The sequence below is a fragment of the Bidens hawaiensis genome, unplaced genomic scaffold (assembly GCF_021521415.1).
Source record: "Bidens hawaiensis isolate Kalapana, Puna unplaced genomic scaffold, B.hawaiensis_p1.1 tig00048415_1, whole genome shotgun sequence".
Lineage (NCBI taxonomy): Eukaryota > Viridiplantae > Streptophyta > Magnoliopsida > Asterales > Asteraceae > Bidens > Bidens hawaiensis.
In genome coordinates, this window is record NW_027498679.1 from 13,710 (window position 1) to 38,020 (window position 24,311).

The 24,311-nt window shown below is 40.3% G+C and overlaps 1 pseudogene; it reads left to right on the top strand.

Annotated features, from left to right (window-relative positions):
• The first annotated feature begins 2,095 nt into the window (after window positions 1-2,095).
• LOC143597520 (enoyl-CoA delta isomerase 3 pseudogene) lies at window positions 2,096-2,709 on the top strand (annotated as a pseudogene).
• Window positions 2,710-24,311: the final 21,602 nt, after the last annotated feature.

Sequence of the window (24,311 nt, forward strand, 5' to 3'; positions counted from 1 at the left end):
AGTTTCCATCTAGCCCAATATATTCCAACTCTTCTAGCCTTATTTTTAACCCATAAAAAACTTAACACTTTTAATCTCCAAGGATGCTATCAATCTTGATTGGTACATTACGGCTCTCCAAATGTACTATAGAGCCACCATAATTATAGATTGCACCATCTTTTTTTCATTCTCCATCTCAGGAACCTATGTATTTATCTCCATAATATCATGAATCGAATTTTATACCCATTTCCCACTTCACCTTTAATCAAATTAGAAAGCGAAACAACATAAATAATTATCCATTTTTTATATAGTTCCCCACGTCCCATTTAGTTGTGTATTATGCGGGAGAGCCGAACACGATCTACTAGAATAACGAAAAACCAAAATAACTTTCTGTCAAAGGCTTTCCTCTTCCACCTTAAATCTCCACCACCGTTTAGATAAAAGAAACAAATTAAGAGGACATAAATCCAACCCTCCACCTTCTTTGGTTATAGTTACTTGTTCCAATCTACCCAACATATTTTAGATTTACTTTCATTCCATCCCCACAGAAAATTCTTTCTTTTAGCTTCCAACGTCTCCAAAATCTTAACCGGGGCTCGATAGAGTTAAAAATAGTAATATGGAATGCATTCAAGAACCGATTTAACCAACGTCAGCTGACCACCCATCGAGAGGGTATGTGCTTTCCAATCCGCTAGTTTTTTTATCAAAGACATCAACCACCGTTTGCTAACTATTTATCTTGTTCATATGTACCTTTATACCGAGTTGCAAAACGATAGCTCCCCTGAATTGCAATGTAATAAATCTGCCATGGAATTTACATCATATGAGACTTCCACCCCAAATAAGGTGGACTTTCTTAAGTTAATATTCACCCCAAATAAGCCGAACTGTCATCACCAGAGGGCGCTCAATTAAGCTAGATTTATGTTGAATGTCTCTAGTTTTTCGGGCTTTGAGAACTGACAGCTCTTTAAGACGCTCAATATGAACCCATTCCTCCTCCTTTTGTAGTGATCTATCCTACATGATCGAGCCCATTGCCGAGAGCTCATTTGCACCGACTCAAATCTTTCACTTTCCTTAGCTGCTACTTCTCTAGCCCATTGTTTCAAACTGGCTTTAATGTATGTGAATTTTTCAGCCAAGATGAAGGCGAGAACTTATCTTAATTCTTAAATAACAATATTTTTTGATGTATTTCAACTCTACATTTTCTTTTAGATATATTTAGGTAGTCTTGCTAATTCTTTTTTACAAATAAATCCGAATTTGACCAAGCTTATTCGAAGAAGCCATTTTACTTCAGTTCAGTAACACCGTTAGTTATGTTTTGTTAACTTAGTGTGATATACGAAACTACCCTTGTAACAGTCAAAAAATAATAAATGAAATTAAATATCAAGGTAATAATAAGTTAAATATTAATCAATTCTTTCAATCCTATACTTGTCGCATAGTGGTAGGAGCCTTGGGTTGACCCAAGTTCGATCCCTGTGGCACTTTGAGTGTATATTGGCAATGAAAGATTCGAGTTAGACCTTGCGAGGTTGTTAGTTCGAATCCCAAGCCCACCGGGGTTTTAGTGCCACTGTGTGTTATGCCAGAGAGTTATGCTCCTTTGTGACATAACGATTGTCAAGTGGCAGCCGTCGGTATGATTTCCCGGGGAAACACTCAAACCAAACTCTAAAGCCAACGTAGGTCCGATTAAAACATCATAGTGTAGCCAAAATGAAACAACGGAATTCTTCAAATTAAATAGTGCAATGGTCTAACATATAAAAATTATTGTTTTAAAAAAGTCAATTCTTTCAACACCTCCACGGCTCCACAGGAGACTTAAATAGAAACCCAATCACATCATTTAAATCACAAAGTCCCAACGAATAATATTGGAAAACTGAAATCAATTAGGACATGCCACCAAACTTGATATAATTTTCAAAATCGGTCTTGAGTGTGTAAGCAAATCGGATACACAAAACTCGTTACGAAAAGTAGTAATCAATACGATATGATGGCAAATATGTGTATTGTTTAACGGCCAAAGTTAATGCCCATCCAATTTAGAGATCTTAAGGTCAACTCTAACAACTAACTTGAGTTTGTAATTTGTTGGGGACTCAACATGCAAAACCAACAAACCACAGGTACCATCCACGTAACTAATTCAAATATAAAATATTTAATCCATACTTATCCCAAATCCCCAATCATCTTCTCACCAGTCTCCGGCCAGATCTATATTAATATTATTATTCCCGCCGGCGACATGTGCACTCTAGAAAAACGCGGCATCCTCTTCATCCTAACCCTAACCGGCAACGACCAACACCGTCTAAACCCTACTCTCATCGCCTCCATCCGGTCATATCTCGCCTAAGTCAAATCCCAGTCAACTCCCGGCGCCGCCCTCATCACCGTCGCCGCCGGAAAATTCTTCTCCAACGGCTTCGATCTCGCCTACGCCAACTCCAACTCTGGCGGATCTCCGTCAACCTCCTCCGTCACATGGTCAACCTCTTCAACGACGTCGTGGCGGACTTGATTTCACTTCCGATGCCGACGATCGCCGCCGTCACCGGCCACGCGGCGGCGGCGGGGATGATGCTGGCGATGAGTCATGATAACGTCATCATGGGGCGAGAGCGTGGGGTGTTGTATATGAGTGAGTTGACTACCAAGGAGCTGGTGAAGGCTCGGCTTTAAAATTGTGGGCGGTTTTAAAAAATAAGAGTGGGATGGTTGTTATAATTATATGATGGTTTAATAATGTTGATTGGAATTGAAACATAAAAAGGCTAAATGATGTATATGCCAGATATTTGTTTAGGACTGACTACTCACAAGGTACAACATTGCCCTTTAATGTTACTTTCTCACCTACTCATTTGAATAGATTTAATTTATGTTGAAAGTACATTTTAACCTGTTTTAGTTACTTTTACATTTAAATCGGACGTTATTATTTTCTTTGTGTATGTTAAATGTATTTACTGATTTTTTAAATAATTATTTGAGTATATGTAAACTTAAATAATATTCATTACAATATATGGTTTCCTTATATGAATCTTTTGTGGAGTTTTAATTTCCAATTATTGCATAGACTGTAACGGTCCATTCCAACTACCGGTTTTTTGTATCTATATGGGAACCAATCATAAATTTGGAAGCTCAGGAATCTCGATGTGGGCGTTTATATTCATAGGAATGCAGGATTATAGGAATAAAGACAAACTAAGTTGAATAAGTCCCTCACCAAAATATTTTATGTGCAAATAGAGTTTGTTTTAAACATAATATGCGTTGGCTCAGCACCCACTCTAAACTTTACTTGTGTTAACTTTTCTTTCTTTAGTTAAATGAACTTGAAAACACAGCGTGACCTGAGGTCAAATTAAAACACCTTAGAATACCGCAAGATTTGTGACATTATCAAAATTAAAACACCTTAGAATACCGCAAGATTTGTGACATTTGATAATGATCAATTTCGCGTGGAACATGGAAACAACATCATCATAAAATAAAATATAATAGATGTGATACAATAGGCCCCTCGTTTGGTGTTTTAGTCCCGTGTAAAGTATATGATTCACAAGCATTTTTTTTTCATATGTAAAGCCTTCATAACTCTAACGCCCTGTTCTTGAGTTTTTTTAAAGGATGAAAGGAAATGAAAACTAAGGATAGTTAAAAAATGTGTGTTCTTGATTTTTTTTTAGGATGGAAAGAAAACGAGTATGAGGAGCTAGGAGAGATTAAATTAATGTATTTTCTCAATAAGTTATCCTCCCAAAAATGGGATGATTACTAAGGATAACATAGTTATCCTTTCTTTTCCTTTAATTTCCTTCCAACTCAAAAACACACCTAATTAAATAAAATATCATTCCCTCTCCTTTCCTTTTCTTTCCTTGGTTAAAAAACTCAAGAACAAGGCGTAATAGAAAAGTAATGAATGGGTCATCTTATAAGTTATAACAGAAAAGTTTTCTTTTTTTTTTCTCTTATCTTTCCTATTCTCATTCTCATTTCCTTTCTTCTCCTCTCATTTCCTTCCAACTTGGAAGGAAAGCTTTTGCTCCTATTCTTGTCTCTCTTTTTTTTCTTTAACTTTCATTTCTTCTCTTAAATGAAACTCCTAAAACACATTCATTCCCTTATTTCCTTTCCTTTATCTGCATAAGTGGAACTTGGAAACACAACAGCGATTGAGTTTTTTATACCTCTTGTTTATTAGGTTTCTAGTTTTGAAACGCCTATCATTTGGTCACATGTATATGTGTAAATTCGAATCTTGTAATGGTTTGCTTTTTATACAAGCTTATGGTTTCTTATTAACTATATTTTATAGGCAAGGGATCCTCCCACATCACCCTTGATCCTCATCCTCGTATATTGTATATATGGTCATCATTTTTTTAAAAGTGTCTACACGGCCGTATAGGTCTATACGAGGCACTATAAACGATGGCCGACAACCTCATACACAAAATGACACGATTCTGGTCCTATACGAGCCGTATAGGACAAAAAATGGTGATTTATACGAGTCGTATTTAGCTCGTTTATCTTAACGGACTTAAATGTTGAGCTCAAGCTTAGCTTGTCAAAAGCTTAAGACTGTTTGGGACTGGTTGACCCAACTTGTTTATTATTAAATTTTCTAAAAAAATTGAGGTTTTTTAATATTTTAGGCATACTTTTTGCTTACATATAATAAAAATTTGAGGTTTTTTTAACATTCAGTCCACATACATTAAAATAAAAGTGCACCCCAAATACATCATGTTCCAAACACATGATCCATATACATAAAAATAACCAGTTCACCCAAAATACATCTAGTTTTAAACGTGGTCCACATACATAAAGTTCATAATAATGCACATCAACACATAATGAAAATAAATTAAGAACTACTGTGGTGGTGGCTCCTGTGCCTGTGGCTCCGATGCCGGTGGTGAACTAGGTATATCCGGCACATTGGGAACTGGAATGCATTCCTCTGTCGCCTTGCGAATCATCCAATCCATCATCCACGTGACCCTAGCCTCTGTACGGCGAGTCCTAGCCTTTGTACGGCGACTGGTATCAACAAGCTCACGTAACATGTCGTCCACATGTGCCGGGACCGACCCTGGTCTAATGACATGGTGGTGCGTTGCTGGGTGATCATGATGTGGCTCTAGCTCCAGTTGTGGCTCTGGCTCGCGCACCGCAACGAAATGACACTACTTTCCAACCTTTTTAACTATCTTCATGAGCAAACATGTCTCTTGGCCGATCAGATTCGACTTGTATTTCATTGTCATGGACCGCCAAATGCGATCCTAAAAACAGTCAAGCCCCAAAGCAAGTGTGGTAACGTAGGCACCACAAGCAATAGATGACCTCTCCTAAATATGTAAAAAAATAAATAAAAAATAAACATGAATAAATGCAAAAATATTCCATCATATGTAAATAACAATATATTTTAGAGAACAAAATGTTACTTTTATGCTTTCTAGTTAAACCATCACGAAGTCGCTTGTAATTGTACTCATATGCGGCGGTTGTGGATGAAAAAACAACCAAGCTCCATAGTTCTTCAAAAAATTCCCAATTATTACCCTTGGCGAAACTTTGCTTGCAATGCTTTTTAATGTTTTGGGATATGTGCCATCTACATCGCAACTTTGCAGCATCCGGGAATACAACATTACAAGCATTTATCAATGCAAGATCTCTATCTGTTAATATCAACTGTGACATCATACACTCGTGTAACATTTTCTTAGACCTCGTCTTGCCGGTTGAATTTACACCAACGATTTGTACAAACGGCAACTTGTATACGTTTGTATTATACGTTGTGTCTATAATCAACACGTGCGAGAAAGAACAAAACATAATGTAGGACGCGTGATGCATAAAGAATACATCCTCCATTGCATTGGTGGATGGATTTTTGCGAAAAACATGTGTGTAACCTTCATCATCCAAATGTCGAAAAAGAACTTCCATGTGACTTTCTCCTTGAAAGATCTCCGCACGTACATGATGTATTTCTTTATACACAGTTCTGAGCGAGGAGACATTTGTCTCGTCCTTTTCTTGTATATACGCTAAAATATTGCGCGACGCCGATTTATTTCGATATATGTCTCTCGCCGTAATCTTATGCTCACCAGTCAACCTCATAGCATACGAATGACCCTCCATATGTTGAGCGAGTTCATGGCTGTCGGCATCATGACTCACTCGTAACATCCAACCACCGTACTCATCGTGGTATTTACCCACTAATTGGAATGGACATCACAATTAGTTTTTATTGTACCTGAACGCTTAACTTTTGCGGTTAACTTGTATACTCCACCTCGATCACAGATAAGAAAAATTTTGTTCACCTCCCCTTTTGCGTTTTTCTTCGTCTATTCGGTGACTATGACAACACCATTCTCACGACTGGTTTTTTCAGCCCACTTCTTCCATTCATCGAGTGATTCAAATATCTAAAAGAAAAATTCTTATGTTAGGAATGGTAGTGTAGATAATATTAAAACAACTAAACACTTTTATAAATAGTAGATTATCAACAAGAAAAGAAAGTATATTTTATGGATACATGGGAGAAGAAAATTATTTTTTTATGATTTTACCTTATCGGTTGAAAAAACGGAAATGTTGCTTGAATTTTCACCAACGCCAATTTCAGAATTTTCCTCACCGGTAACTTCACACTTTTCACCATCATTAACCCCACAATTTTCACCACCGGTAACTCCACAATTTTCACTAAAGTTACTTTCGGGATAATAATCATCAAGGATCGACGTAAAATATTCCATTCGTTTAAACTTATAATACTACTACATTAATCTATGTAATAAGAGAACCAAGAAGAAGAGAGAACAAGAATGATAAAAACTAACTAACAAGAGCACATATACTTATATTATTTTGGTTAGATTCATAAATCCTAATAATACGTGAAGTTAAACAACTTTTGGTAGAATCTTATAAAACATCAAACAAATCTTTCACGTTTTAAGGTTTGATCATGATATTGCATTTAGTCAAATTACTTTCAGCCTAATATTATCAATCATCATAAAAATCTTTCATGTTTTAAGCTTAGAAAACTGAAAATCTGTCTATACGGATCGTATAGCACTATGCGGCTCGCATAGGCTCGTATAGTTGTTTTCCGGCAGCGATTAAGGCAGTCTGAATGTTTATGCAAATGTTTTCTATACGGTCGTATAGCCCTATACGACTGTATAGGTTTTATGGTTTTGTCAGAAGGCAATACGGGCTATTTAATGCCTATACGGCTCGTATAGGCCTATACGGTCGTATAGGCCGCAAAAAAACTGTTTTTTTCCCCTTGTCAGGCATTCGTACCCTATACGGCCGTATAGGCCTATACGAGCCGTATAGGCATGTGGGGGTGAGGATCACATCCCTTTTTATATCATATTATAACCAATATTTTGCACATCTGATATGAGATTGTAAGTATAATATTTTGTATCTCATACGAGATTCTAGTTGATAGTTTCTTTTGTGTTTTGTATTGCATTGAATTGTCAATTGCTACGTTTTGATCACTTGGGAGTTGGGACCTCCATTTGAAACTTTAGAGTGTAATTGGCTTTATCATACTTGCACTCTTATCACATGGTTAGAAAATAATATGATGTTAACACGACCTTGGTGTGGGCGTTTTAGGTGGTTCACACGTTAGCAACTCGTGTTCCCTATGTTTTCTGTTATGTGACTTGTTAGCACGGGGTTATGATATGTGTATGTACCAGTATCATGATACCATATAATATCTGAATGGATATTGAGGACAAATTATTTGGGTCTTCAATCAAGTCCGAGAACATCCATAGCCTAAAGAGTTGTATGCCTTTTATCGTTGTCATGCTTTCGTAAAGGGTGTTTGTGCTTGTTGATCTTTTGGACTGTTATAGCTATTTGGTGATTGACTAGTTTATGCTTGGATTCGGTTTGCATATACGAGTCTTGGGCATGCGTTTTGCGATGGTGATTGGATGTGGGAATTGAGGTCTGTTGAGGATGGTGGTGGTATAGTTGTAGTAATGAAATTAGTAATTGAGGTGTGTGTGAATTGAATATTTGAATGAACTTTTAAGAATAACTATTGCTATGAAACTGTTCAATCAAATGGAATAATGGATGTAAGGTGAATGGACATCATTAGTGTTCTCATCTAACTTATCTCACAATTGCTAATCCAGGTCATATACTCTTGAAATAGAAATTACGTGATTCCAAACCCCATGTTCATAGTGTATCACATCATAACGTATCATAAGTTCATAACAATGTACATTTGGGCTTTAAATTGGGCCATATATTAAAATGTTTGTATTGGAAATTTGGACTCATTGAATCTAGAGGTGCACAAATCGGGTTTTTCAAATACCCGGTTTCGGGTATGACCGGGTATTAGAAAACCGGGTATTGGTAATATCCGGGTTGGGTTCGGGTTCATGTATTGTCTCTACAAATCATACCCTATGCATCGGGTTCAAGTCGAGTATGAAACCGGACATTCTAAAACTGGGTATTTGAATAACATATTCTTGGGTATTGAAAAAAAATCTTATCTTCGTGCTCTTTTCTGGGTATTTTTGGGGGTATAGATTGGATTTTTTAAGATGTTGCACTTTTTAAGGGTATTTTTTGGGTATTTTTAGAGGTTGTCTTTTTATGAAATTGGTTCCGGATTCCGGGGTTAACAACCTCGGTTACAATAACAAAGCACCGTTGAATTACTCAACTTCAATAACAACGTTTCTAGTTTTGCATATCATAGCGTATTCACTCTCGGATTCAGGATTTTCGGCTGGCCACACCGTGTGAGAATACTCATTTGACCTTGGTCGAACCCGTTTCACTTAAATGATCTTAACAAGAACATTGGTTTGCTGACTAATCAAAGAAAGTTTAGTTGCTTTTTAATAGTTGTTAAATGCACCCCACGTGCAGGAACAAAGCTTCAAAAATGTAAGGCCCCGTTACCGGTAACCCTACTTTCGTGTTGGATTTACTCATAAACACAGTTCTAAATATCAGAGTTAATTAAAACATTTACGTGGAAAATAAAACTTGCATAAAACTTTACATAATTCATAACTTGTCTCAAAACATTTATTGTCTTTCACATTAAAGCATTAAAATTAACACATCATAGGTCTTCAGATACCAGATTCTTGTTCAGTGCCATGTGTCTCCTCAAGCAAGCTGCCTCATCCTACTCACCTGCGTGCATACTAAAAGTCAGCTACGCTGAGTGAGTTCTAGATAATCACATAATCATACCATTCACATAACATTATATTCTTTCATTCATACTTTTATACTTTCATACTTTCATACTTTATTACTTTCTTTTGTATTAACTTACTTTCATATCTTATGTTATAAAGAGCATTACGCCCTACATTCCTCGAGTATTATTAGGGCTCGGTACCCTCTTTCCTCGAGTATTATTAGGGCTCGGTACCCTATTTCCTCGAGTATTATTAGGGCTCGGTACCCTCCTTCCTCGAGTATTATTAGGGCTCGGTACCCTCTTTCCTCGAATATTAGTAGGGTTCGGTTCCCTAGTTCTCGAATATTAGCAGGGTTCGATTCCCTCTTCGTTACCATACAACCATACATCATACCTCGAGTATTATTAGGGCTCGGTACCCTCTTTCCTCGAGTATTATTAGGGCTCGGTACCCTCTTTCCTCGAATATTAGTAGGGTTCGGTTCCCTAGTTCTCGAATATTAGCAGGGTTCGATTCCCTCTTCGTTACCATACAACCATACATCATACCTCGAGTATTATTAGGGCTCGGTACCCTTTCCGTAACCATACAACCATACATTATCATTTCTTTCTTTTATTATCTTTATCACGTTCATACACATAAACATACATATCGTACTTACCTTACACATAGTGTTACAACCTGACAGTACGTGCAATATCCGAAGATCGTTCACGTACCATCAAGCAATCATTCATACATATCATATCATTCACATAAGGCATACACTTATCTCTTAGGATAAGCGTATTAACAAACATATTGAGTATGCACACAGCCCCGAAAACATAACACATAAATGGGGCTAGAAACTCACCTGAACACGGTTACGTTCTCCGTTGATCGTAATCCCTTTCTTCAGTTGTGCACGGCTGACTGTATAACAAGTATACATATCAATTTAACTATCACTACTTATAACATCTTTCCAGTCTTAATTACTACCCACAACGAACGGGGGTCCGGGGGCAGCGCCCCTGGCAGCGGGGTCTAGGGGCGGCAGCCCCTAGCAGGGTCCAAGGGGCGGAGCCCCTGGCTGGGGTCGAGCTGCCAGGTCAGCTTGGAAAAATTTTATTTCCATTAACTGTCTTAACACATTTTTCATTAGGTTTTTAATTTATTTTCTAAACGAACTTGGCTTTAGGCGAAGTTAATCCTCAGGCGAACTTAGCTTTAGGCGAAGTTAAACCTTAGGCGAACTTGGCTTCAGGCGAAGTTAAACCTTAGGCGAACTTGGCTTCAGGCGAAGTTAAACCTTAGGCGAACTTGGCTTCAGGCGAAGTTATCCTTAGGCGAACTTGGCTTCAGGCGAAGTTAAACCTTAGGCGAACTTGGCTTCAGGCGAAGTTATCCTTGGGCGAACTTGGCTTCAGGCGAAGTTATCCTTGAAGGCGAAGTTACGCTTGAAGGCGAAGTTCATCAGGCGAACTTAATATTGCAGGCGAAGTTATCGCGCTGCAGATCTGTTTGCCCATAAATCCTTCGTTTCTTAGCCAAATAACTCGATTTTGGTACCCACGGAATCGTATGATCGGCGCCTACAAATCCCAACCGTCAAATCGGCCTAAAATCGACGTTTTAGGGGTCCGATTTGGGCAGTTTGGGTTTCGGGTCCGGTTAACCCATCCAATCCTAACCATTTTCAGTAATATTAGCTTTGTTGGATTTGTTCTTACCTTACCAACTCAGATCTATCAACAAAATCTCGGGTCTCGGCTTCGAATCTTGATCGGTTAGAATGTGTGTGTTTTGAGTGTGTGAAGAAATAGATGTAAATGAAGATATTTTTGGGATTTTGGGGGTATTTATATCCCTGAAATCCCATTCTTATTTATCCCATCTCAATTAATCCACGTCCACAACCCACATCCATTACCCAACACTAGCCCGACCCATACCAACTCCTATTCTATTATTTATTTCCTGATAATCCGGGTAAACTTTCTCTCTATTAGTAAGTAACATAATTAATATTACTTGGAAATTTCGGGATGTTACAAAAAATGCCAGGAACTAATTTTCATCTCCGCCTCACAGCTCCACCGTAACCCTCCCTTTCCGTCTCCGCCTCTCACCCACCACCGCCACTGCCGTTACCTGTGACATCTGCCCTGATCCGACCCGACCCAGGTACCCGTTTCCCTTATCCGATCTCTTTCTTTTATGATTTAATATTTATTTATACTTATATTTTACTTTTAATAATAATATATATTTTCCTTCCCGCCTCTTTCTCTCTTTTCCTTTCCGCCGTCCCGTCCCTCTCCTTCTCTCTTTCCGCCTTCTTTTCCCTCTTGTCGCCGTCCCGCCCTTAAGCCTTGTTTCCCTCCTCTTTGCTTGTCCTTTGGTTCTTCCCGCCTAAGGATGTCTGCAGCTCCACGCGCCAGACTCCTTACATGGAAGCCTGCGTGAAGACATCTTGTTCCTGCGATGCGTGAAGAGAACTCTTCTCGCAGCGCGCTAAGAATGTATGTTCTTCCCGCAATGCGCTAAGAATGTATGTTCTTCCCGCGATGCGCTTAGAATTCTTGTTCTTCACGCAGCGCGCTAAGGAATTGTGATTCTTCCCGCAGCACGCTAAGGATTGTTGTGCCAGCCTTCGCGCTCGCGCACTCAGCCTTCTCGCGCTTAACCCTTGTATCTTCTGTTTATTCCAGCCTGTATGCTTTTGTGTTGTCTTATCTTCTGTGCTGTTGACCTAACCTATCTAATGTCTGAATAGTTACTTTCGGCGCAGCATGCGTACCAACCCCCATTGGTTGGTAGAAAAAGTGACTGACATTATCTTTTGAGATCTGCTTTTGCCATGCTTGACCAGTACCTTTATCTGACCCGCCCATGCCTGTTACTGTTTTCCTGACAGCTTTATCTTGCCCCCTGCAGCTGCCATATCTTTTGATATCTTTTGCTTTTGGAATCTTTTGCTTTTTGAGATCTTTTCCCCTTTTCCTAGGGATTGTGTTCCCTAGGGTTTCTCTATAAATAATAACATTATTTTTCCTAACACTACACACACAAAACACTTAATCTCTCCTTATCTCTTCCTCCCTTTTTGCTCTCTGCCGTTGTCCTCCTGCCGTCTTCCTCTCCTGCCTCCGTCTTCCTCCCTGTTCTTCCCTGCTTTTCCGGTAATATATATATATTATATATAATAATTTACTTATTAATTATCCTAACTTATAATCAAGACTTAAAACAGATCATTAAAACAATAATCTTATTTATAGGTTAACTTGTGCTTGTTTAAAGTTGGTTCTTGCTTTATCTTACACCGCATCGTTTAGCAAGTGAGTTATCTCGTATCTAATCCCTTTTTATTTTAAATGCTTTGGGATGTTCATGTGTTCATACAAAACTTGAGTCTTAAACTGTTTATGAACTTTAGTCGCGCAGTATCCCATGTGTTGAGGACGTAGACTTGGCTGTTTATTTGTATGTGTGGATCATTAACCGTATTGACGGTCTATTCCGCAGTTTTCATGGTACCATTAGATGAACACGGGAGAACTATCGTTTATGATTTTCTCTTTTGTATACACATGCACAGTTAGTCTTGTTTGTGAGCTCAATTGTGAGCACTGGCAGTCTTGTCTCTTAGAGTTGGTCCCGATCAGATTACACCCTTGTTGAAAACCAGACATACACATGTTGCGCGCAGATTTATTGTTATCTATGTATTGTATTAAACTTGATTTCTCACCAACACGCAAGTGTTTGACGTTTATTTTAACACATGTTCAGGTTTGCAGTAGCTGTTTTGGAGCTCGTGGACACGTAGGACGTTTTCACTTTTGGACCTAGAATTAAAATGTATCAAGACAAGTTAATGTTGTTTGAATGTTATAATTTATAATATATTGATTTATGTTTGATTTATGTTCTTTATTTTCCCCGCTGCGCGTGCGCGATAAAATGTGTATTAATAAATATTGACACCAATAGTGTCGCGAGTAATGAAGCAATATGTGGCGCCCCGATGTATAATCCGCCTTTGGTCGGGGTGTTACAGATTGGTATCAGAGCTCGTTGACTTTAGGATAGGTGGTTAGACGTAACGGCCTAGAATACCTAAGAGTCCCTTCTCGCGCATGAGAGAAATCTCATGTTTGCGCGCTTATTGTTAATTACTCGTTATTTATGAATATGCTCGCACTTGCGCAGTATATGGTTTTATGTTTTATTCCGCGATATTTCGATTTTTGTGAATTTCGATTTTTATTGATTTTACTTACATATTCGTTTGTTGGGATTGAAAATCCGAAAAGTCATGGTGATACATGAATAGTTGATTTTCAATTTCCATTTACGATTATGTTCTGAGGTTGGAGACTTGAAAAGTCATGGTGATACATGAATTGTCAACCTCCAATACTCATTTTCTTGTATATTTTATATTGAAGATTGGAAAGTCATGGTGATACATGAATCGTCAATCCCCAATACTCGTTTACTCGTATATTTTAAATTGGGAATTCGGAAAGTCATGGGGATACATGAATTGTCGATTTCTGATTCGAATTTGTTACCTTTATTAAGTCTGCATTTAAAGTCATTTAATTTACTTTAACTTTTGATAGTATCTAACTCTGCGAAACCAAGCTTTATAAAGTTATACTTTGCGATAAAACCAAGATATTAACTAAAATTAAAACTTTTATAGAATGCCTCCGCTATCTCGCCGATTTCAGAGAAGAGAAGCCTCGCGCATGCGTAGACAGCAACGTTCCCAGGAAATGGCCGCCGCAATAGCCCAAGCTTTGAGCCAAAACAATACCAACACCTCGAGTTATAACATTAAATCCTTTAACGCGGGTAACCCTCCAAAGTTCACAGGTCTTGAAGGAGCCACCGTGATGCTCCAGTGGCTTGAGAAAATAGAAAACACTTTCCTCCATACCCAATGCCCCTCAGAAAGACGAACCCTATATGCTTCCAGTGTCCTGGAATCCAGAGCGCTTACATGGTGGAATGGAGTAGCTCATGCGCGTGGCGCAGAGGCTGCTTCTAGCATGACATGGGAGGAATTCAAGGAAATTCTTACGCGAGAATTCTGCCCTCCCAACGAAGTTAAGCGCCTGGAGGAAGAATTCTGGAACTTGAAGCAATACAGCGGTGAAGCGCGCGAGTACGCGACGCGCTTCCATGAACTAAGCCTGCTTGTCCCTCACCTTGTTACCCCTTCACGCCGAGCCATCGAGAAATTCCTTGGGGGTCTCCCCATGGAAATTCAAGATTCTGTATGGGCCAGAAACCCAGTTACCCTCTCTGACGCCATCGAGTTGGCCGCTGTGCTTAGCGACAACCATGTCAGAGCAGGAACCCTGTTCCTGCGGGGAACTGAGAAGACCAAAACCACCAAAACTGTCCCTGAACCCGCAGAAACCAAACCAGAACCCTCAAACCATAACCAGAAACGTAGGCGCAGACAAGCTTACGCGCTTACCAACCCGCCCATAGTCCAGCAACCCGCTTACCAGCCTCTAGCATACGCCCCTCAACCTCTGTCAGCCTACCCAACACCTCCTATAGGCCACAACTATGCCATAACCAATCCCGCACTCCCTGCCCCGCCTCCTAAGAAACCTTACACAGGAAACCATCCTTTCTGCCCAACCTGTAGATTTCACCACCCAACCCAAACCCCGTGTCGACTTTGTAACCGATGTGGCCGTACTGGTCACACTGCTGAGAACTGTAGAGTCCTTCCCGCCAATCCAATTGCGCCAACACCACCAGTCTACCCGCAGAACCCACAATCAATCTACCAAAACCCACGACCCAGATCGTGCTTTAACTGCGGTGATCCCAGTCATTTCCGGAACGCGTGCCCGAGACTACAAGTGCAAATCACACAAGCGAATCCGGTGAACCAGATTTCGAACCAAGTGACGCGTGGACGAGCTTTTAATATAACCGCGCACCAAGCGCAAGCGAATAATGACGTAGTTAATGGTACATTTTTACTTAACGGATTTTATGCTTCTGTACTTTTTGATACTGGCGCCGATCGAAGTTTTATCTCTCGCGCCTTCGAGCAGAAGCTTGCGCGACCGCGCAGCGATTTAAAAGAGGATTTTTCAGTTGAATTGGCTAACGGTGAAACTATATTAATTAACTCTGTGATTAAAGATTGCACGCTTAACCTTAACGAAAACGATTTTCTGATTGACCTCATCCCTATGCCTCTTGGAAGCTTTGATGTTATTATTGGTATGGACTGGCTTTCGCATAATCGCGCCGAAGTTATTTGCGCCAAGAAATTGGTTCGCCTACCTCGAGAAAATGGTGATCTTTACATTTACGGCGAAAAACCCTCCAGTGGTCTTAAACTTATGTCTTGCGCCGAAGCCCAAAGGCTCATGCGGAAGAAGTATATTGCATTCCTAGCCCATGTGGTTAAGCCTGCTGAAGAAAAGAAGCTTCGCGATATCCCTGTTGTGCGTGATTTCCCTGAAGTTTTTCCTGATGATCTTCCTGGTATCCCTCCCGCTCGTGAAGTCGAGTTCCGTATTGATCTTGTCCCTGGTGCTTCCCCCGTAGCTAAATCTCCTTACCGTCTTGCACCCGCTGAGATGCAAGAATTGGCCAGCCAACTTCAAGAGTTGACTGCTAAAGGATTCATCCGCCCTAGCTCTTCGCCCTGGGGTGCTCCGGTGTTGTTCGTTAAAAAGAAAGATGGATCGTTTCGCATGTGTATTGATTACCGCGAGTTGAACAAACTCACCATTAAAAACCGGTACCCCTTACCGCGTATTGACGACCTCTTTGATCAACTCCAAGGTGCCTCTTGTTTCTCGAAGATTGATCTCCGCTCTGGTTATCACCAGTTGCGTATCCGCGATGAAGATGTTCCGAAGACTGCTTTTCGTACTCGTTATGGCCATTTTGAATTCTTGGTCATGTCCTTCGGTCTAACCAACGCACCCGCCGTTTTCATGGATCTTATGAATCGGGTGTGTAGGCCTTTCTTGGATAAATTCGTGATCGTGTTTATCGATGATGTTCTGGTGTATTCTAAGACCAAGACCGAGCATGAGCAACATCTCCGATTGGTATTGCAAAAGCTTAGAGCCGAGCAACTCTATGCTAAGCTTTCCAAGTGTGAATTTTGGTCTGATGAAGTACAGTTTCTTGGTCATGTTGTAAACAAGATGGGTATTCATGTCGACCCATCCAAGATTGAAGCAATCAAGAACTGGATTACGCCATCCTCTCCTTCTGAGATCCGTTCCTTTCTGGGCTTAGCTGGTTATTACCGGCGTTTCATTTCGAACTTCTCAAAGATCGCTTTGCCTTTAACAGCTCTGACGCACAAAGGTAAACCGTATATTTGGGGCTCGAAGCAAGAAGAAGCCTTTCTAACGCTCAAGCATTTGTTGTGTGAAGCTCCTGTTCTTGCGCTACCTGAGGGTAATGATGATTTTGTCGTGTATTGCGATGCATCCAACCAAGGTCTCGGTTGTGTTCTTATGCAACGAGGCAAGGTTATCGCTTACGCATCAAGGCAACTTAAGGTTCATGAAAAGAATTATACAACTCACGACCTCGAGCTTGGTGCAGTTGTTTTTGCCTTGAAGATCTGGAGACACTACCTTTATGGTACTAAGTGTATCCTTTACACTGACCATAAAAGCCTTCAGCATATCTTTGATCAAAAGGAACTTAACATGAGGCAACGCCGATGGAACGAACTCATCAGCGATTACGATTGTGAGATCCGGTATCATCCTGGTAAGGCTAATGTGGTAGCCGATGCGCTCAGCCGAAAACCCTGCCAACTTAACTGTATCTTGCCGCGCACCCAGCTTCACTTCGCGCCGATTCAAAGCAACCTTGAATCGCGTATTCGTGACGCGCAGCGCGCATCCATCAGTAATGGTAACCTTCGCGCCGAGTTAGCGTGTGGCGCGGAAGCGCACTTTGTCCCTAATCTGAGTGGAATTCTCTGCTATCTTAATCGCATCTGGATCCCTTTTGATGAGAATCTTCGCGCTGATATCCTGAGTGAAGCACACAAATCTCGGTATTCTATTCATCCTGGCACTGATAAGATGTACAAGGATTTGCGCGTTACTTATTGGTGGCCCGGTATGAAGAAGGATATTGCTGTGTTCGTAGCTAAATGTCTGACTTGTTCTAAAGTAAAAGCTGAACACCAACGCCCATCTGGTTTGCTCGAACAACCAGAAATTCCTACGTGGAAATGGGAATGTGTAGCGATGGACTTTATTACCAAGTTACCTTTGACAGCAAGCAAACATGATAGCATTTGGGTAATAGTGGATCGTTTGACTAAGTCTGCTCACTTTCTGCCCATTCGTGAAAACTACCGTGTTGAGCAACTCGCGCAGCTTTATGTCAAGGAAATCGTCTGCCGCCATGGTACTCCTTTGAGCATCATATCCGATCGCGATAGCCGTTTTATATCTCGCTTTTGGAAATCTCTCCAATCTGCGCTAGGAACTCGCTTGGACATGAGTACGGCATATCATCCTCAGACTGACGGTCAGTCTGAGCGAACTATTCAAACTCTTGAGGATATGCTCCGATCTTGTGTTCTCGATTTTGGAGGTAATTGGGATTCACACCTGCCTTTGATCGAATTTTCTTATAACAACAGCTATCATTCCAGTATCGGTATGGCCCCATTTGAAGCACTTTACGGTCGTAAGTGCCGCTCCCCGATTTGTTGGAGCGAAGTGGGTGAAACTCAAATCACAGGACCCGAACTTGTTCAAGAGACAACCGATAAAATCGCCAAGATCCGTGATCATTTGCTGACTGCCAGAAGCCGACAGAAGAGTTACGCAGATCGTAGGCGAAAGCCTCTCGAATTTCAAGTTGGTGATCTTGTTCTCCTCAAAGTGTCGCCTTGGAAAGGTGTTGTCCGCTTTGGGAAGAAGGGTAAGCTTGCTCCTCGTTATGTTGGTCCATTCAAGATTCTCGCGCGTGTGGGAAAAGTTGCCTACAGACTTGACCTGCCGCCCGCGCTCAGTAATGTGCATCCAACGTTCCATGTATCCAATCTCAAGAAGTGTTTAGCTGACGAGAACCTTCACATTTCACTCGATGAAGTTCAAGTAGATGAATCTATGCATTTCGTTGAGAAGCCTGTTGAGATTATGGATCGCGAGGTTAAGCAAACCAAGCGCAGTCGTATCCCTATCGTGAAAGTTCGTTGGGAGTCCAAGCGCGGAGCCGAGTTTACATGGGAAAGGGAAGATCAAATGAAGATCAAGTACCCGCACCTGTTCTCTGCGCAACCTACTTCGAGATAAATTTCGGGACGAAATTTCTTAAAGTAGGGGAGACTGTGACATCTGCCCTGATCCGACCCGACCCAGGTACCCGTTTCCCTTATCCGATCTCTTTCTTTTATGATTTAATATTTATTTATACTTATATTTTACTTTTAATAATAATATATATTTTCCTTCCCGCCTCTTTCTCTCTTTTCCTTTCCGCCGTCCCGTCCCTCTCCTTCTCTCTTTCCGCCTTCTTTTCCCTCTTGTCGCCGTCCCGCCCTTAAGCCTTGTTTCCCTCCTCTTTGCTTGTCCTTTGGTTCTTCCCGCCTAAGGATGTCTGCAGCTCCACGCGCCAGACTCCTTACATGGAAGCCTGCGTGAAGACATCTTGTTCCTGCGATGCGTGAAGAGAACTCTTCTCGCAGCGCGCTAAGAATGTATGTTCTTCCCGCAATGCGCTAAGAATGTATGTTCTTCCCGCGATGCGCTTAGAATTCTTGTTCTTCACGCAGCGCGCTAAGGAATTGTGATTCTTCCCGCAGCACGCTAAGGATTGTTGTGCCAGCCTTCGCGCTCGCGCACTCAGCCTTCTCGCGCTTAACCCTTGTATCTTCTGTTTATTCCAGCCTGTATGCTTTTGTGTTGTCTTATCTTCTGTGCTGTTGACCTAACCTATCTAATGTCTGAATAGTTACTTTCGGCGCAGCATGCGTACCAACCCCCATTGGTTGGTAGAAAAAGTGACTGACATTATCTTTTGAGATCTGCTTTTGCCATGCTTGACCAGTACCTTTATCTGACCCGCCCATGCCTGTTACTGTTTTCCTGACAGCTTTATCTTGCCCCCTGCAGCTGCCATATCTTTTGATATCTTTTGCTTTTGGAATCTTTTGCTTTTTGAGATCTTTTCCCCTTTTCCTAGGGATTGTGTTCCCTAGGGTTTCTCTATAAATAATAACATTATTTTTCCTAACACTACACACACAAAACACTTAATCTCTCCTTATCTCTTCCTCCCTTTTTGCTCTCTGCCGTTGTCCTCCTGCCGTCTTCCTCTCCTGCCTCCGTCTTCCTCCCTGTTCTTCCCTGCTTTTCCGGTAATATATATATATTATATATAATAATTTACTTATTAATTATCCTAACTTATAATCAAGACTTAAAACAGATCATTAAAACAATAATCTTATTTATAGGTTAACTTGTGCTTGTTTAAAGTTGGTTCTTGCTTTATCTTACACCGCATCGTTTAGCAAGTGAGTTATCTCGTATCTAATCCCTTTTTATTTTAAATGCTTTGGGATGTTCATGTGTTCATACAAAACTTGAGTCTTAAACTGTTTATGAACTTTAGTCGCGCAGTATCCCATGTGTTGAGGACGTAGACTTGGCTGTTTATTTGTATGTGTGGATCATTAACCGTATTGACGGTCTATTCCGCAGTTTTCATGGTACCATTAGATGAACACGGGAGAACTATCGTTTATGATTTTCTCTTTTGTATACACATGCACAGTTAGTCTTGTTTGTGAGCTCAATTGTGAGCACTGGCAGTCTTGTCTCTTAGAGTTGGTCCCGATCAGATTACACCCTTGTTGAAAACCAGACATACACATGTTGCGCGCAGATTTATTGTTATCTATGTATTGTATTAAACTTGATTTCTCACCAACACGCAAGTGTTTGACGTTTATTTTAACACATGTTCAGGTTTGCAGTAGCTGTTTTGGAGCTCGTGGACACGTAGGACGTTTTCACTTTTGGACCTAGAATTAAAATGTATCAAGACAAGTTAATGTTGTTTGAATGTTATAATTTATAATATATTGATTTATGTTTGATTTATGTTCTTTATTTTCCCCGCTGCGCGTGCGCGATAAAATGTGTATTAATAAATATTGACACCAATAGTGTCGCGAGTAATGAAGCAATATGTGGCGCCCCGATGTATAATCCGCCTTTGGTCGGGGTGTTACATTACCCCCCCCCCCATCTTCACCTCACTGCTCCACCCTTATTTTGCCACCGTCATCACCCATTCTCGGTTTTTGCTTATTTGGTCTTCTAGCATTTCATTTTCTAGGCGATTTGTTTTGAATGACATTAGTTTGGAGGTTTCGCTAGTAATGCTCGCCAGGTGTTTGATTAAATGCCAACACCAAATTTTATTTTAATTTCCTTTGTTTCCAAAAACAAAAAAAGTTTTAATTTCTTAAGTGAATAATGAGGGCCTGTGGTGGAGAGCCCGGTCCTAGCTCGGGCACGGGGATTTGCCGTTGCCCCATTAAAAATTTTCATGTTTGCAAAGATGGTATCCCGAGATACAAGGGGTACTCTAGGTTACTCATGCATTTTCAGCGGGATCAATTCAAAGTAAAGGAAAGGAGAGGTCAGTTAAAGGAGCGTCTTGCTTCGGACTTGGAACTCTACAATGATGTTGTCGAAACCTTGCGCTTGCTTAAGAACTGGTTATGCGGGGAGTGCATGGCCCTGCATGCCTTGAATAGGCCTTGTCTGCACGGAAAAGAAGTTGTTAAATGCACCCCACGTGCAGAAGACGACTTTTATTTTATTGTGGGGATCCCTCAACCCCGCGATTCGCAGATGGAACTTGGGAGTGGTCAGTCTGAGACGTTTGTGGTAGATGTCGCTCTCCTTGAGCGCGTCCTCGCCATTCCTATTGCCACTGTCAAGAGTATCCCGCCCGCGTGTGTCACACCCTCAAAATCCACTAACGGAGTTTTACCCTCAGAGGGTGTGAACTAACAGGATCGGAATCATCAGTTATAATCAAACCATAAAATAAAGTTTCAAAACCATGAAAAAACGTTTACGAGTAATTAAATGCGGAAGCGTAAAAACCTTTAATCAAAAGTTGCGTCACGCAGGACGACTTAAAAACCAAAGATAACTGTTAAAAATAAGTTTGCAGGACAAAAGTGTTTTCATTTAATGCATGCTCCTAAACCGCGCGCCCGCCTCGGCTACCTGAGAATAACATACTAAAAGTGTCAACACAAGGTTGGTGAGTTCACAAATTATATAAAAAAAAAAAAATCGTTTAGCGTTTGCGTTCAGCGTTTTACGTTAAGTGTTTTGCGTAACCACGTTACGGCGTTTAAGCGTTTTGCGTAACCACGTTACGGCGTTTTGCGTTACCAGATAGTGTTATGTCAAATTATATATCGATAGGTAGCTAATCTATACAACAAGTATTACTAAGTGTTCGACACCGAAGCTGACTCGTTTAGTAAGTGCCTTGTCACCAGGTCCTCCAGACCATGGTACGTGTTAGCCAAAATTACACCCGCTCGACCTCCAGTCGAGTTTAGCGTTGGGTGGGGTTTGTCAAACCCAGTAGTACTACTCAACAGTGACTCGCTATTCTAAATATTAACCGGTTCGATGTGCAGGACTTCAATTGTTTCGTTTGTCACTTAGACTTTACAAGTGATATATAATTTATAACAAAATCATAAATGCGTTTATCGGAGTATGTTATCCCCCCAAGTGAAAAGCGTTTAAAACTGTTTAAAAGGGGTAAGTGAAACTCACTGTTTGCGAAGAATTTCCCAAAATAATCACCAAGATGCGCGTCACCAAAAAACTCTCTCTAACGTTTTAAAACAACAAAGAGATTTTTTTTTCTAAGTGTCGGAATATTATCGAGTCTCTAGACCCGACACATAATACCTATGCACATAACATGTTTCGTGTTTCGTTTGTGAATCGTGTGTGACTTTCACAAGTACACTTGTGCTATGATACGTGAGTGAGCAATTACTTTCGTGTCATGTATTAATAACATACTTCACTAGCAATTATCCCCGTAAGGGCAATTTGGTCAATTTATGAAAATCAATTAACAACTATCATATTTCATGCAATTTCACAACAATCAGCAGCTAGTTTCACCGAGACAGAAATCCTACTAGAAAGATTGTACTATTTCACCGATCATAGCATCTCAATTAATTTACCAAAAATCATCACAGAAGCACATATGTCTTAGGTTTCCAGAACATATTTTATTACATTTTTATTCCTCATAGTTTTCTCACAATCATCAAATCATTACAGCAAACTCATAACAGTCAGATTCATGCGCAACAGAATGTTATTTGCAATTCCCGTTAAACGAAAAATCCAATAAATGCAAGACCACTTGGGTTAGATTCCTAACTCAATAAGTCAACTTCCAGAAGTGGAACCAACCCAATTGGCCTCGTAGATCATTAGATATAACATTTACAATGCAACCTAACAGCAGGTCTAACAATTCAGCTTTGCACCACGTTTTTGTAAAATCATAAAAGTTATCTTTCACATGTCCAAAAATTACAAGTTTATATTCTTTAGAAACTAAACTCAACCTAGTTTACTGTAGTATCAATTATCTCAATCAATTTCCACTTTTACATCCCGTTACAGTCATTCAAACATCAACAACACAATCTGTCCAGAAACTGTTTGCATCCAAACTCAACAATTCAACTATCTATAGATCACAAATCGTTCATAGAACATTCTAGACATCATAACTACTATCCATGCATATCAATCATACCTTACATACATAGTTAGGGTTTTACTTGATATCAAACTCAAAGACAACAATGATCATGCAACAATATCAAATCTAGTTTATCAATCATCATCAATTCAATCAAGAATCACATGAACAATATACATACATGTAATCGGCCATTAAGGTTTATCATTAACTCAATAAAACTAACAATTAAACATAGAGGATGCATAGAATAGTTGTTTATACCTTCCTAGCACCTTAATCTTCAATCAAACTTGAAAGATCTTGAGTGTCTGTGTGTGTATATAGTCCGATCGCAAGGAGAGGGGTTAGGGTTAAGGTTCCGATCGGAACTTTGTGAGGAAGAAAGAATAGAAGTTAGGTTTAGATTATCATGTATTTATAGACTAATATGTTACACCTTGGCCCCTCAACTCCTAAGTATTACTTTTTCTAGAACATTCTATCATAACTTGCACATTAAGTTAACATTAAGTATTTCTTTTTCTAGAACATTCTATCATAACTTGCACATTAAATTAACATGACAATAATATTATCACATAACACATAATCCTAACACATAATTATCACATCATTAGTGTTTTAGTGTGTTTCGTTTATTCATCAATCGTTTGCGTTTCGGTGCAAATCCCGAAAGACTACTACACATGTAGTAAGTGTTAAGCGTCATTTAAACCCTAGTTTAAATGTAATGAAGTGTGCGTTAAAGATTTTTTTGATCTTAAGCTTGAATTGACGGAGTTGAGTTAACGGAGTTAACCTGAAATTGACGATTGTCACAGCGTGTCGCATGGCTTTTGCCCCGGCTTTGTTAGGGGGGCTCCGTAAAGTGGTGGATGCCCCGAGGTCTATTGAGGCTTGGGTTAAACTTTTGTTGTTGCCTCGTTGCACGTTACGTGTTGTCAAACCGGCTACTAGGCAAGAACGAAGGTCCGGTAACAGGAAATCGCTTCAATGTAGCTCCATTATGCGGGCTTTGGCTGTTTGGAAAGATGGGGCAGGTTTAGAAGAGTTTGTGCTACCGCTCCTTGAACTTCCAGTGATGTGGGATTGCCAACATAAAGAAGAGGGAGGGGCAATATCAAGCAGTGCCTCCGGAAGGTAGCGGACGACCATTACATAGCGGCGGTCAAAGTCCTGTGTTCATCCGGGGTCGCGCCTGCCGGG